The sequence below is a fragment of the Jaculus jaculus genome, chromosome 20 (assembly GCF_020740685.1).
Source record: "Jaculus jaculus isolate mJacJac1 chromosome 20, mJacJac1.mat.Y.cur, whole genome shotgun sequence".
In the NCBI taxonomy this organism is placed as follows: Eukaryota; Metazoa; Chordata; class Mammalia; order Rodentia; family Dipodidae; genus Jaculus; species Jaculus jaculus.
Genome location: NC_059121.1, coordinates 28,445,980 through 28,459,539, shown reverse-complemented (window position 1 = coordinate 28,459,539; position 13,560 = coordinate 28,445,980). Strand labels below are relative to the sequence as shown.

Here is a 13,560-nt window from a genome sequence, read left to right as displayed (position 1 = left end):
CCATACAATAGAGAATTATGGATGGATGCATGGTTTTCTTCAATTTCTGTCTGGTTGTGATGGTGGTTTGGGTTGGACAAGATTCCTTTCATCTGAAGCCTTCGTCTAGTGGCTAATGTGTACTGATGGGAAGGTGTATGTGTGTGTTGGACACCCAAGGATTGTGTGGTAGATGGTAAGGAAGCTTTTGTGTTAGAGGATCTCCAAATGTAGATTTCAGGTGGCCTTTCCTCCTGAGTTAGTCTAGCTAAAATGGGAATCTCCTGCCTGGAAGTTTATATTCTTGCTTCCCTCCATTCTGGAAACTCCAAGTTCAGGGAGATAAAGGGAACAGGGATTCGGTACCAAGTTTTTTTCTAATGCTCTCTCTTCTGTGCCTTAGGTTCCTGAGCAGGGTTAAGTGGTGGGGACAGAGTCAGTAACAATGTGGCTTTGAGGGTGTCAAGGCCTGGCCTCTTAGTGTTCCATGCACAATTACCATGGGACTGGCTCTGCAACGTTCTCCGACCATTGAAGTACTTGTTCTCTTAAGAGATTGATAACTTTAAAAAAATATTTTAGTTTTATTTATTTATTTGAGAGGGAGAAAAAGGAAGAGAAAGAGAGAGAGAGAGAGAGAAGCCACTGCAAACAAACTCTAGATGCATGCATTACCTTGTGCATCTGGTTTACATGGATCCTGGTGAATCAAACCAATGTCCTTTGGCCTTGCAGGCAAGAGCCTTAACCACTAAGCCATCACTCCAGCCCCGAAATTGATAACTTTTGAGCACCCAGCAAGTCGAATTTCACTGTCACATCCTTATGTAGGAATTTAGAATGCAGTTCTCTTTATCCACCTTCCCTGAATCATTCACAATGCCACTGTTTTATTTCCCTGTCATCTGCCCTTGTGTTGACAACTCATATCTACTATTTATATTCTGTGTGTGTGTGTGTGTGTGTGTGTGTGTGTGTACCCACCAGGGTCTCCTTTTGCTACATATGACAGGTACCACCTTGGGTCTGGCTCTTTATGGGTGCTGGGGAATCAAACCTGGCTTGCAGGCTTTGCAAACAAGTGCCTTTAACTGCTGAGCCATTTCCCCAGCCCTGTTAGGTTTTCTTTTTTAACATTTTACAATCTCTGTACATATTCACAATGTTCCCTGATCATAATCCCCTTCTAACACCCTCCTTGTTCCCTTTCCTCTATCGCCTGTCTCTACTGAACCCTTTCTCCTTTCCAATTAGTTCTTCTATTTTGATGTCATCATTTTTTGCCCTCAGTATCAGCCACTGTGAGGTCATGAATGCCATTTTGTATCAGGAAGACAGCTCCCAGGCTCCTATCCCATCCTTTGGCTCTTACATTCTTCCCACCATTCTTCTACAGTGGTCCCTATCTGCTCTTATTTCTTTGTCCTTTTGGGCTTTTACTTTTTCTCCTCCTGCTCTATTCTATGCCTTCCTTTTATTTATTTATTTTTTGAGGTAGGGTCTCACTCAAGCTCAGGCTGACGTAGTCTCAGGGTGACCTTGATCCTCCTACCTCTGCCTCCCAAGTGCTGGGATTAAAGGCATGCGCCACCACGCCCGGCCCTATCTGCTCTTATTCTTTGTCCTTTTGGGCTTTTACCTTTTCTCCTCCTGCTCTATTCTATGCCTTCCCCCTCCCTTTTTTTTTTGGTTTGATTTTTAAAAAAACATTTTGAGCCAGGTGTGATGGTACACACCTTTAATCCCAGCACTCAGGAGGCAAAAGTAGGAGGGTCACTGAGTTCAAGACCAGTCTAGGACTAGGATGAGCTCCAGGTCAGCCTGGGATAGAGTAAAACCCTACCTCGAAAAAAAATAAGTTTTTAAAAATTAAAAAAGAACATTCTATAAGAAATTTAATTTTGGGGTGCCCAATATGTAACCCAACATACAGTGGGATTGCCTTTGGCAGTTGTACCTGATCTCTCCCCTACACATGGAATTGGGAAGAGGCAGATGTTCCTAGAAAGCTCCAGAAGTTAATCAGGGCAGCAAGGGTAAAATCCCAGTTTTAAGTGCCATAGCCTGGATTGAATTCAAGATAGAGAACCAAAATTGGAAGAGTTGGGGAACCAGGAGTGCAGAGAACAAGTCCTGGGCCAGATGTTGGGTAGGAGGTGGAAAAGAGCAGGTTTTGTGATGTGTGAGGCCTGAGGGCTTGGAGAGAGCTGACACTTTGGCAGGTGCTAGGATAGAGAGCTGCGTTTCTAGCGAGTCCTGTAGCAATTCTCAGAGGATGGAATTCCATCAAACTTTCATCCACATACAAAGATGGGCTCAACAGTCCTAGCAACTGGTAGTGTGGTAGAAGAAATTCAACAAAGAAACCAGGCCTGGACAACACTGAAACAGTTTCTACTGTACAAACTGTACCTGGGAGACAGCCTGACCTTGAGTCTCCCCCCTACCTCTGCAGCTGCACCCTGCTTGTGTGTTATCTGCTTAGGGCAGTCGTAGGCGCAAACACCCTGAACAAGCAGCTTTCTGTTCTACATTGGTGCTTTCTTATCACTGACTTGTTGCTCAGGAATTTTCTGTCCATGCCCCAAAATCATGTAACCTTAGAAACTAGTAACTTACCAATAGTGTAACAAATTCAAGATGATGTCAAGCTGCCTGCTGTGCTGGCTATAAACCCCCTGCGCTATCGGAGCTCAGTACTCAGGCTTTGGAAGTTATCCCCAAGTCCCTGTTGACATGCATAAGTTTTCTGATTCTCCACTCCATCTCTGGTGCCTGTAACAGTAGAGGATGGCCCAGGCCTTGGACATGTGCACTAAAGTAAGTTATCAGAGATAACTGAAAGTAAATGTTGGGGCAGTGTTATTAGTTTACAAATAAAAATACTTTCTAAATCATACCAAAATCTAACAGTGGATAACTTCTTCATCAAACTTTTTTTCCTGTGGTAGAGTCTTGCTTGAGCCCAGGCTGACCTGGAATTCATTATGTGGTCTCTAGGACTGCTGTGAGTTCACAGCCACCCTCCTACTTCTGCCTCCCGAGTGCCGAGATTAAAGATGTGCGCCACTATGCCCGACTTCAACAAAGTTTATTAAGTGAGTGCCAAACGTTGTGCCAAGCCCTGGTATGCAGAGAGGCGAGCCAAGCACAGCTTCCTGCCCTCTGGGTTTCATCTTGTTGAGGTCAAGAGGTCAGTGCACAGGAGGTGCTCTGAGAGGACGCAAAGCTGGCATGTTCCTCCCGGAGCCGGCGGCATGTTGAGGCGACAGCATGGTGCGCCCTGTCTAAACCCTGTGCACAGGTTGAAGTCAAGGCTTTCAGAATTAGGACCAGCGCACTCCACTTCTGTCTAGAAACTGTGGATCTTCTTCTGACTGAGTCTGAAGGAATCTGGTGTTACTTGACAGCCACTTAGCCTGAGAAAGAGATGGTGCTTCCGTGTCTGCAAATTCTCAATTGGGAGCAAATTGTGTGGGTGTGCTTTTTCCTGGGGACAGGATCTTAGGTTTTGTTAACACCTCACAGGACAGTTACTAAGTACATCTTAGATTTGCTTGACCCAATTAAGAACTATTTATCTTTAATTTTTTTTTTTCTTTTTGGCTTTTTGAGGTAGGGTCTCTAGCTCATGCTGACTTGGATTTCACTACGTAGTCTCACAGTGGCCTTGAACTCATGGCACTCTTCCTACCTCGGCCCTCGGAGTACTGGGATTGAAGACATGTGCCACCACACCCAGCTCAAATTCTAACCTGCAGAAGTTTAGTTGTTGCTAAATTGCCCCTTTAAAACCTGTATCCTTCATCCTTCCTTAACTTTTCTGTCCCCATATCTAAAAATCTGAGTGGAACTGGGCACCAGTCTCCTAATTTTCCTCATTTATGTCTATTTGACAACATCATAATTTACAGGCAACCCTGTTCTGTTTCTAACTGTAAAAATGTGACCTCAGGGTTGCAAATCTTCATTTCCAAGGCAATGTCATGTTTTCAGCCAAAATTTTGGTTCAAAAAATGTACAAGGTGGCTGAGTGTGATGGAGCATGCCTTTAATTCCAGCACTCAGGAGGCAGAGGTAGGAGGATTGTCATAATTTTGAGACCACTCTGAGACGACATAGTGAATTCCAACTCAGCTTGGTCTACAGAGAGATCATACCTCAGAAAACCAAAGGAAAAATGTACAAGGTATTTAGTATGTAAACAGCATAGGTTTGTAGCATCCTTTCGCTCTTAACTAATGAAAATAATAATAATAATAATGATAAACTTCTCAATTGCAAGGAGACAGTAATTGTTTGAGCTAATGCAAAGCCACAGATGTAATTCTAAGTTTAACACAATTATAAAATTTAATAAATAAATAATAGAATTTAAATATCATGAATTGTACAATGTACAAGGTAAAAACCCAAGTTAAGTGCACATTTAGTAAACGCTGCTCATAGGACGTCACACTCTGCCGGGGAGAGAGGAGAGAGCAGGGTGCATAGACAGTCAGACCAGCTTCTGCTTAATGGAGAAGTGACACTTCAGAACATGAACCAAGGGGTGGAGGCGGTTCCAGTGGAGATTAGTGCCGCTGAGAAGTGTACAGGGCAGGTCGGGAAGGCCTTCATGGGCAGGATTTCTGATCACTGATGGTGCTGTCTGTTTACTCTCCATTTCCATGTGAGCTGGACTTATTGGCTGACAGCTGATCAGAAATATTTTTTAACTTTTTACCAAAAAAAGCATAGGAGAAAAACTAGCATGTGTCTGGCCTGGCATGGTATTGCACACCTTTAATCATAGCACTTGAGAGGCTGAGGTGGGCCAGCCTGGGGCTACAGAGTGAGTTCCAGGTCAGCCTGGGCTAGAGTGAGATGGTGGTGCTTGTGGCAAAAAAAAAAAAAAAAAAAAAAGCACTTTGTAAAAGAATAACAGAAAAACAGAATGAAAGCAAGTAGTATATGAAAGGTTGTATAAGAATATTTATAGCTGGGCGTGGTGGCACATGCCTTTAATCCCAACACTTGGGAAGCAGAGGTAGAAGGATCATCATGAGTGCGAGGCCACCCTGAGACTATATAATGAGTTCCAGGACAGCCTAGGCTAGAGTGAGACCCTACCTCGAAGAAAAAGAAAAAAAGGATATTAATATATGAAGGGCTAGATAAATGGCTTAGCGGTTAAGGCGTTTGACTGTGAAACCTAAGGATCCTGGTTCGATTCCCCAGTACCCACATAAGCCAGATGCATGTGGTACATGCGTCTGGAGTTTGTTGGCAGTGGCTAGAGGCCCTGGCATACCCATTCTCAGCCTATCTCTCTCTCTTTAGTAACAAACTAAAGAATATTTAGGCATGAAAGAAGATAATATATTGTCTGCATAAATATAAGAAAATTTGAAAATTGATAAGAAACTTTGTCATCATTGCTATTATATTCTTTTTAAAATATACTTTTGAGCTGGGCATGGAGGTGCATGCCTTTGATCCCAGCACTTGGGATGTAGAGGTATGAGGATTACTGTGAGTTCGAGGCCATTTTAAGACTACATAGTGAATTCCAGGTCAACCGAGCTAGAGTGAGACCCTACCCTGAAAAACCAGAATTACATGAATATTTGAAGTAACCCAATACAATATGCATATTTTCCTAAACTTCAAGAAATAGAAGAATTGCTTTGCTTGGAAGATCTATGGACAATTTATAAGGGCTTTCCTAAAATGTCGATAATGGGACATGTGTACGCTTTTGTTCTTGTTAAATAGTAAGTGATGAAGTGTGCAGTACCTATGCGAGTCACAAATTTGACCAGTGATTTAGATGTTTACGGTGCGGTTGCACCCTCCCTGTATTCCCGTGCAGCACGTTAGCGCGCACTAATGATTTTCTCTGCTCGTAGGATAAGCCATCACCTGCCAAACTTTCAGGCCAGCTCAGGGTTTAGAGGAAGGCTCATCTAAATAAAGGCCGGCTAAAGTGACATTGCAGGGAGTTAATCCTTCTGCGGCTGATTGCAAGACTTCCTTCTGGGCTGCGGATTGTCCGAAGCAGAAAGCGAGGTGAGAGGAGTGTGGACGCGGCGGCGCGGGGCTGTGCGCACCGGGGTGCCCCACTGCTTGGCCTTCTGCAGAAGTAGCGCCGACCTCGGCCGCGCCGCAGCCACCGCCCGGCGCAGCAGCCCCCGGCGCGGACCCGAGTCCCCACCCCGCAGCGCCTCGCTCACCGGGGCCAGCCGCGCGCCCGCCGCTCCCAGGCCGAGGCCGGGCCGGGCCGGGGCGGGGCGGCGGGCAAGCAGGGCTCCGCGCGGCCCGCGGTGCTTCCCCGGCCCTGCGTCCGCCGGCCGTGACCGTGGCTCTGGGCCGCGATGCGGACGTGAGCCCGGGGGCGATGAGCGCCGTGCGCGCCGGCGGCGGGGGCCTGGCGAGCCCAACGAGCGCGCGGGGCGGCGGCGGGGCCAGCGCGGAGGGCAGCGGGGGCAGCGCGGAGGGCCGGCCCCGGCTGACGCCCTTCGAGAAGCTGGCGCAGGACCTGTCCCGGGATGAGAAGGTGCTCCGCGAGATCACGCTCGGCCAGCGCGTAGGCTTCTACCGAATTCGAGGGGAAATCGGAAGTGGGAACTTTTCCCAAGTCAAGCTTGGCGTCCACTCCCTGACCAGAGGTAAGGGCCGACTCCCCAAGGTACTGAGACCCAGCTGCGCCTCGGTGGGAAGGTGGCAAGAGCTAGGCTCCCAGGTCTTGTGCCAGCTGCCCTCCACGCTCATCTCCTTAATTTATTACTTCTTTTTCACGTTTATTTATTATGTCTGTCTGTCTGCCTAGCTAGCTAGCATCCATCCATCCATTATCTATCTATCTATCTATCTATCTATCTATCTATCTATCTATCTATCTCTTCATCTATCTATCTAGCATCTATCAATCATCTGTCTGTCTATCGATCTATCTATCTATCATCCAGCATCCAATCCATCATCTATCTGTCCATCTATCTATCCATCATCTATATATCTATCTAGTGTATGTGTGTGCAGTGTGCGTGCATGCATGCATATGCCAGAGGTCAATATCAGGGATATTCCTCAGTCACTCTTCACCTTAATGTTCGTTCTGTGTGTGTGTGTGTCTGTGCGTGTGTGTGTGTTATAGGTTATGGGACAACGTTTGGTATCTGTCCTCGCCCTACAGCTTGAGGCAACGTCTCTCATTCACCACTGTGGAGCCAGGAGATTCTCCCATCTCCACCTCTCTTGTCACCAAAGGCGCCCTGGGATGACAGTCTGGCTTTAGCTGGGTCTCCAGGATCCACAGCCAGGAACTGCTGCTTGCAAAGCACGTGCCTGACCCTGAGTCTTGTCCTCAGCCCCATCGTGTTCTCTGAGGTGGGGTCTGTCAATGAGCTCAGAACTCATTTATTTTGTTACAGTAGCTAACCAGTGAGACCCAGGAATTCCTTGTTTCTGCCTTCCAGTCGCTGGTACACGGAGACTTGTGTATATACGGGGACTTGTGCGTACACGGGGACTTGTGTGTACACGGGGACTTGTGTATATACGGGGACTTGTGCGTACACAGGGACTTGTGTGTACACGGGGACTTGTGTATATATGGGGACTTGTGTGTACATGGGGACTTGTGTGTACACGGGGACTTGTGCCTACACGGGGCCTTGTGTGTACACGGGGACTTGTGTATATACGGGGACTTGTGTGTACACGGGGACTTGAGTGGCAAGGCTTCTTTACTGTTGCCATTTAAAGACAACTACACAGCCATGTCCCAAGTTCTGGAGTCCACAGCAGTTCCCTGTGTTGAAGACACGCTCTCCTTGGGTCTAGCTCCATTCCCAAAGGCACCGTATGCCCTCTGGTACGGGATGGAAAGTGAAAGGGGGCCAAAAAGTGGAGAGTGGCCAGGTTCTCCTGAATTGTCACCAGGCTCTCTAAGACACATGAATAAGACTTCAGTGCAGGGCAGCGTCCAGGACAGTAGCTAAAACGTAAAAAATAATAATAAAATGTACCAGCTGCTCCCTAGAAATAAGACACTGACATGGGTCTCTCTGCTGGCTGGAGTTTATTTTTATAGCTAACAGTGCAGATTCTCTTGGGTCTTGCAAACTGATAGGCAAGCTGAGAGCCCTCATGAATCTCCTTTTAGGCTGATTAGAAATTTCAAAAGAGATGACGCACTGAGCTTGTGAATATTTTATGTCCCATCTGCTGTCATCAACAAAAATAAAGAGGTTGCAAGTACATGTGCTTTTCTCTATGCTGCCTTTCCTCCTCCCGCTTACTTTAGGCTCAAATTTCCAGAATCATTTCTTCTTCTCTTCCTTTTTATTTATTCATTTATTAAAATACTTTACTTTTATTTATTCATTTGAGAGAAAGAATAAGACAGAGTGGATGAGGAAGAGAAGATGCGCCAGGGCCTCCAGCCATTGCAAACGAACTCCAGTCACATGTGCCACCTTGTGCATCTGGCTTACGTGGGCCCTGGGTAATCAAACCTGGGTCCTTTGGCTTTTCAGGCAAATGTCTTAACCACTAAACCACCTCTCCTACCCTCATTAGTTCATTTTCAAAAGCAATATATTAAAAAGACAGGCATGGTGGCGCACGCCTTTAATGCCAGCACTTGGGAGGCAGAGGTAGGATCGCCGTGAGTTTGAGGCCACCCTGATATTACATAGTAAGTTCCAGGTCAGCTTGAGCTAGAGTGAAACCCTATCTCTGAAAAGCAATATGTTAAATTAAAATGCTGTATAATACACGTCCCCAAGCACATGTTCTGTTCTGGATTTTACAGAGATAATAAGCTACACCCCTTGTCTTGTAGGCACTCATGACTGCTCAGCACAGACTACAGGAGCTATTGACCAGTGCAGTCACAGCGTGAGACTATGTGGGTGAGCCCCCCAAGCCGGGCACAGTGCAGGAAGGGCACGCTGAGCATGAAGGTTTATACCAGTCTTGTAGGCACTCATGACTGCTCAGCACAGACAACAGGAGCGATTGACCACTGCAGCCACAGCGTGAGGCTATGTGGGTGAGCCCCCCAAGCCGGGCAGAGTGCAGGAAGAGCATGCTGAGCATGAAAGTTTATACCAGTCTTGACACTTAGAAACCTGTTTCACCAGACACAGGGGCAGGAGTTCTAGGACTGGAGACAGGATTACAGTGTGTGGAAATGTGACACAGGCAGAGTGTTGACAAGTAGCGGAGCAGAGGCAGTAGCAGGAGGCACCTGCAAAGTGCTGGAGATGAGGCATGTGACAAGCAGTGGCTTGCTCACAAAGAATCTTCTTGTGTGTTTGAATTTTGTCAACTATTGGGGAGGAATTGAAGACTGTAAGTGATTAATATGATTTGATTTCAATGAGGAAGGTGAACTGAAGTTGGAGAGCAAAATATATTTATGTAGAAGTTCCAATAAATGATGAAACAGCCATAGTAACTAAGGAACTGACAGCGAGGGTGGAAGAGCGTGCATTTGGAAAATGCTTTAAAATATTGAAAACTTGTGATCTATTGCATAGGCAAGAGCAGGAAGGGTAAGGGTAAGGGAGAGGTAGAAATGGAGCTGACTCAACTTCCAGATGTAGTGATTTATCATAGGATAGCATATTCTGGGAGAAGAAATAGATCTGAAAGTAAAGAGTTGGAAGTACTGTTTTGAAGATACATGGAGGTCATGGCTGAGTGGTGAAGTCAAAGTTGTGATGAAGATCTTAGAGTTTCTAGTTACAGTCTACTTGTCTTCGGACACTGTCCCACATTGAAATTTATAGTTCTTCTGCAGGCATTATAAACAACAAACATTTGATGACTACACTAGCTTCTCATGGAAGCTCCATGGTGCTGAGGCGCACCCAGCAGAGGGCGCAGCACCAGTAGTTTCCCTGGGGGCCACTCACAGCTGCCACCTCCACGAGGAGGGCATTGGGAACTAACTCATCTGCGTTAAGGCTTCATGAAGAAGTTTTGCTGTTTTTCTTGTTTTGTTTTGTTTTTTTCTGCTGCTGTTGTTTTTCAAAGTAGTGTCTCACTGTAGCCAAGGCTGACCTGTAATTTACTATGTTGTCTCAGGATGGCCTCAAACTGACATCAGTCCTCCCACCTCAGCCTCCTGAGTGCTGGGATTAAAGGCCTGTATCACCACAGGCAATGGCCTGCTGCTTTTAGGAAAGTGACCACAAGCTGGGTGTGGTGGCACACGCCTTTAATCCCAGCACTTGGGAGGTAGAGGTGGGAGGATCACCATGAATTCGAGGCCACCCTGAGACTATGTAGTGAATTCCAGGTCAGCCTGGGCTAGAACAAAACCCTACCTTGAAAAAAAAATTTTAAAGGAAGGAAAGAAAGAAGGGAGGGAGGGAAGAAGGAAGGAAGGAATCACAAATCAAGGTACACACGGAAGGTCACGTGGGCGGTATATGCATGTACCTGCAATCATCGCAGAGTAACTATAGGAAGAGATCCAGGTACTCAGCAGAGAAAAGGCAAAAGAGAGGACCTATGAGAAACTAGAAATGTCTTCTTTCTGGCTGGAGAGATGGCTTAGCAGTTAAGGCGCTTACCTGCAAGGCCTAAGGACCCAGGTTCCACTCTCCAGATCCCACGTAAACCAGATGCATAAAGGTGAGGCAAGCGCAGGGTTGCACATGCCCATTAGGTGGTGCAAATGTCTGGAATTTGATTGCTGCAGCTGAGGCCCTAGCACATCAATTCTGTCTGTCTGTCTGTCTGTCTCTCTGTCTCTCCAAAAAAAGAAAGAAATGGTACTGGGCATGGTGGCACACACCTTTAATCCCAGCATTTGGGAGGCAGAGGTAGGTGGATTGCTGTGAGTTTGATGCCACCCTGAGACTACATAGTGAGTTCCAGGTCAGCCTGGACTAGTGTGAGACCCTACCTTGAAAAACCAAAAGAAAGAAAGAAAGGAAGGAAGGAGAGAGGGAGGGAGGGAGGGAGAGAGGCGGGCGGGCGGGTGGGTGGGCAGGAAGGAAGGAAGGAAGGAAGGAAGGAAGGAAGGAAGGAAGGAAGGAAGGAAGGAAGGAAGGAAGGAAGGAAGGAAGGAAGAAAGAAAGAAAGAAAGAAAGAAAGAAAGAAAGAAAGAAAGAAAGAAATGGTTCTTAGATCTGGAGAGATGACTTAGCAGTTAAGGCGCTTGCCTGTGAAGCCTAAGAGCTCATGTTGGAATCTCCCTGTCCCACATAGCCAGATGCACCATGAAGCAAGTATGCAATTTCGCACATGTGCCACAAAGGGGCACACACATCTGTAGTTTGTTCACAGTGGGCTGAAGGTCCTGGGTGCCCCCCACCCACTGTGCCTCTTTCTTTCTCTTTCAAAAATAAACTTTTTTTTTTTTTTTTAAAGAAATGTCCTAGCCGGGCATGGTGGCACACGCCTTTAATCCCAGCACTTGGGAGGCAGAGGTAGGAGGATCACAGTGAGTTCAAGGCCACCCTGAGACTCCATAGTGAATTCCAGGTCAGTCTGGACAAGAGTGAGACCCTACCTAAAAAAAAAAAAAAAAAAAAAGAAATGTCCTCTTTCTTGCTCTTGGTGGTGGTTAGAAAATGCATTAAGTGATATACTTACAGTCTTTACACTTTTTAATTGATGTAAACATCCATAAAGTCAATTACAAGAAAGCCTTTCTTAACTTTCTCCCCTTCCCACATCAAATTTTGTTCTCTGACACTCTCCATAGTAAAACTCCTTTATACATTTCTGTCTCGATTTTCCCTTTATTATCTCTTGAACTCAGAGAAAATGGTGCTAAAATTGCTCTTTTCGGCTTTACCAGTGACTTCGAGTTCCTAAATTCAAGCTTCCTGTTCCTCCTTCCAGTGCCCTCATCTCCTGATTTCCAGGACTTCATTCCCTCGGGGGTTGCCTCTTGCTGTCTCTTCCCAAGTTCCTTGGCTATTCTCATCTCTTTGGCTTCCAAATGTTGGATAGTGGACAAGAGTCCCTAGACTTCTTTTCTACATTCTCTGCGTTGGTAATTGCAGATACACTGTACTCTGGTGTTGTCTCAGTTTAGACTCTACCAGAAACAGATCCTGAGACAGGGGTTAAGTGCAGTACTTTAGGAGGAAAGGGATCTTAGTAAAATGCTCCTAGACTGAGGAAGTTAGATGCACAAGCCAAGGCAGCCAATAAGAGATATGTTACTAAGCGAGTTACCAGTTAACCTGCTATGAATTATGCCTAAGTTTTATGATAAGCAGATCAAGTGAATAGGAGTCTTTATATATCAATTCTTACCAGTGATTGGTTATTGCTACTACTGAAGAACTTTCCTCCAGTAAAACAAGCACCCTGTAGTTCTCTCTTACTAAATGTGTAGATAGAGCAGGCTTCTGAAAGTACAGAATCCTAAAAGTGAAGAGATGGGAGACAAAGGCCAGGCCGCCTGCACTGCAATGGTAAGGCCCAAGAAAGCATGGGTAAGAGCTCAGCAGGATCTGCCCACATGTGACAGGTGTGCTATCTATACAAAACTGTGTTTGGGGCTGGAGCGATGGCTGAGCAGTTAAGGCACTTGCCTGTGAAGTCTAAGCACCTAAGTTCAATTTCCCAATACCCATGCAAGCCAGATGCACAAGGTGGTGCATGCATCTGGAGTTTGTTTGCAGTGGCTAGAGGCCTTGGTGCACCCATGCACTCTATCTGCGTCTCTTTTTCAAATAAACAAAATATTCAAAAAAAAAAATAAACACCTGTGTTCTCCCTGCACCCATCCCTGTGCCTCCTATAGCCTCTTAACATGAGGCTAAGTACACATGGCCTCAGCCCCGGCTGACTAACCTCATCTGGGCTTCAGTTTTCCTTCCTTATCATATGGTAACTTGCTCTCTTCTTTAATTCTTCAAAGGCAGTAGTCTCTAAGGCAGGGCACACATATCCCAGGGCATGCCCAAGATGATCCACTAGGAGGCAAGAAAATACTGGGACTTCCATCCAGTTTATGATTGTATATTTTTAATATCTATTATGCATAAAGTGTGTATTTAATAGTACATGCATCTCAGGCTGGAGAGAAGGCTTAGCGGTTAAGCGCTTGCCTGTGAAGCCTAAGGACCCCGGTTCGAGGCTTGATTCCCCAGGACCCACACTAGCCAGATGCACAAGGGGGTGCACACTTCTGGAGTTCGTTTGCAGTGGCTGGAGGCCCTGGTGCACCCATTCTCTCTCTCTCTCTCTATCTGCCTCTTTCTCTCTATGCCTGTCACTCTCAAATAAATAAATAAAAATAAAAAAAATAATTAAAAAAATAGTACATGCATCTAAGTTATAAATAAATGTATGCATAGTAGAATAGTACTCAAAATGTTTTATTGATAAAGTTAATCAAAACCGGTTGTAGGGCTGAAGAGATGGCTTAGTGGTTAAGTTCATTTGCAGTGGTTGAAGGCCCTGGCATGCCCATTCTCTCTCCCTCTTTCTGCTTCTTTCTCTCTCTCAAATAAATAAATAAAATAACAGATTGTAGAGCTGGCTATGGTGGCTAATGCCTTTAATCCCAGCATTCATGAGGCAGAAGTAGGAGGATCACTGTGAGTTTGAAGTCACCCT

General features: G+C 45.9%; 1 protein-coding gene across 1 annotated transcript in view; it reads left to right on the top strand.

Annotated features, from left to right (window-relative positions):
- The window catches only part of Nim1k (NIM1 serine/threonine protein kinase), a 40,774-nt gene that overhangs the window by 16,929 nt on the left and 10,285 nt on the right, over positions 1-13,560 (top strand). The window lies entirely within an intron of this gene.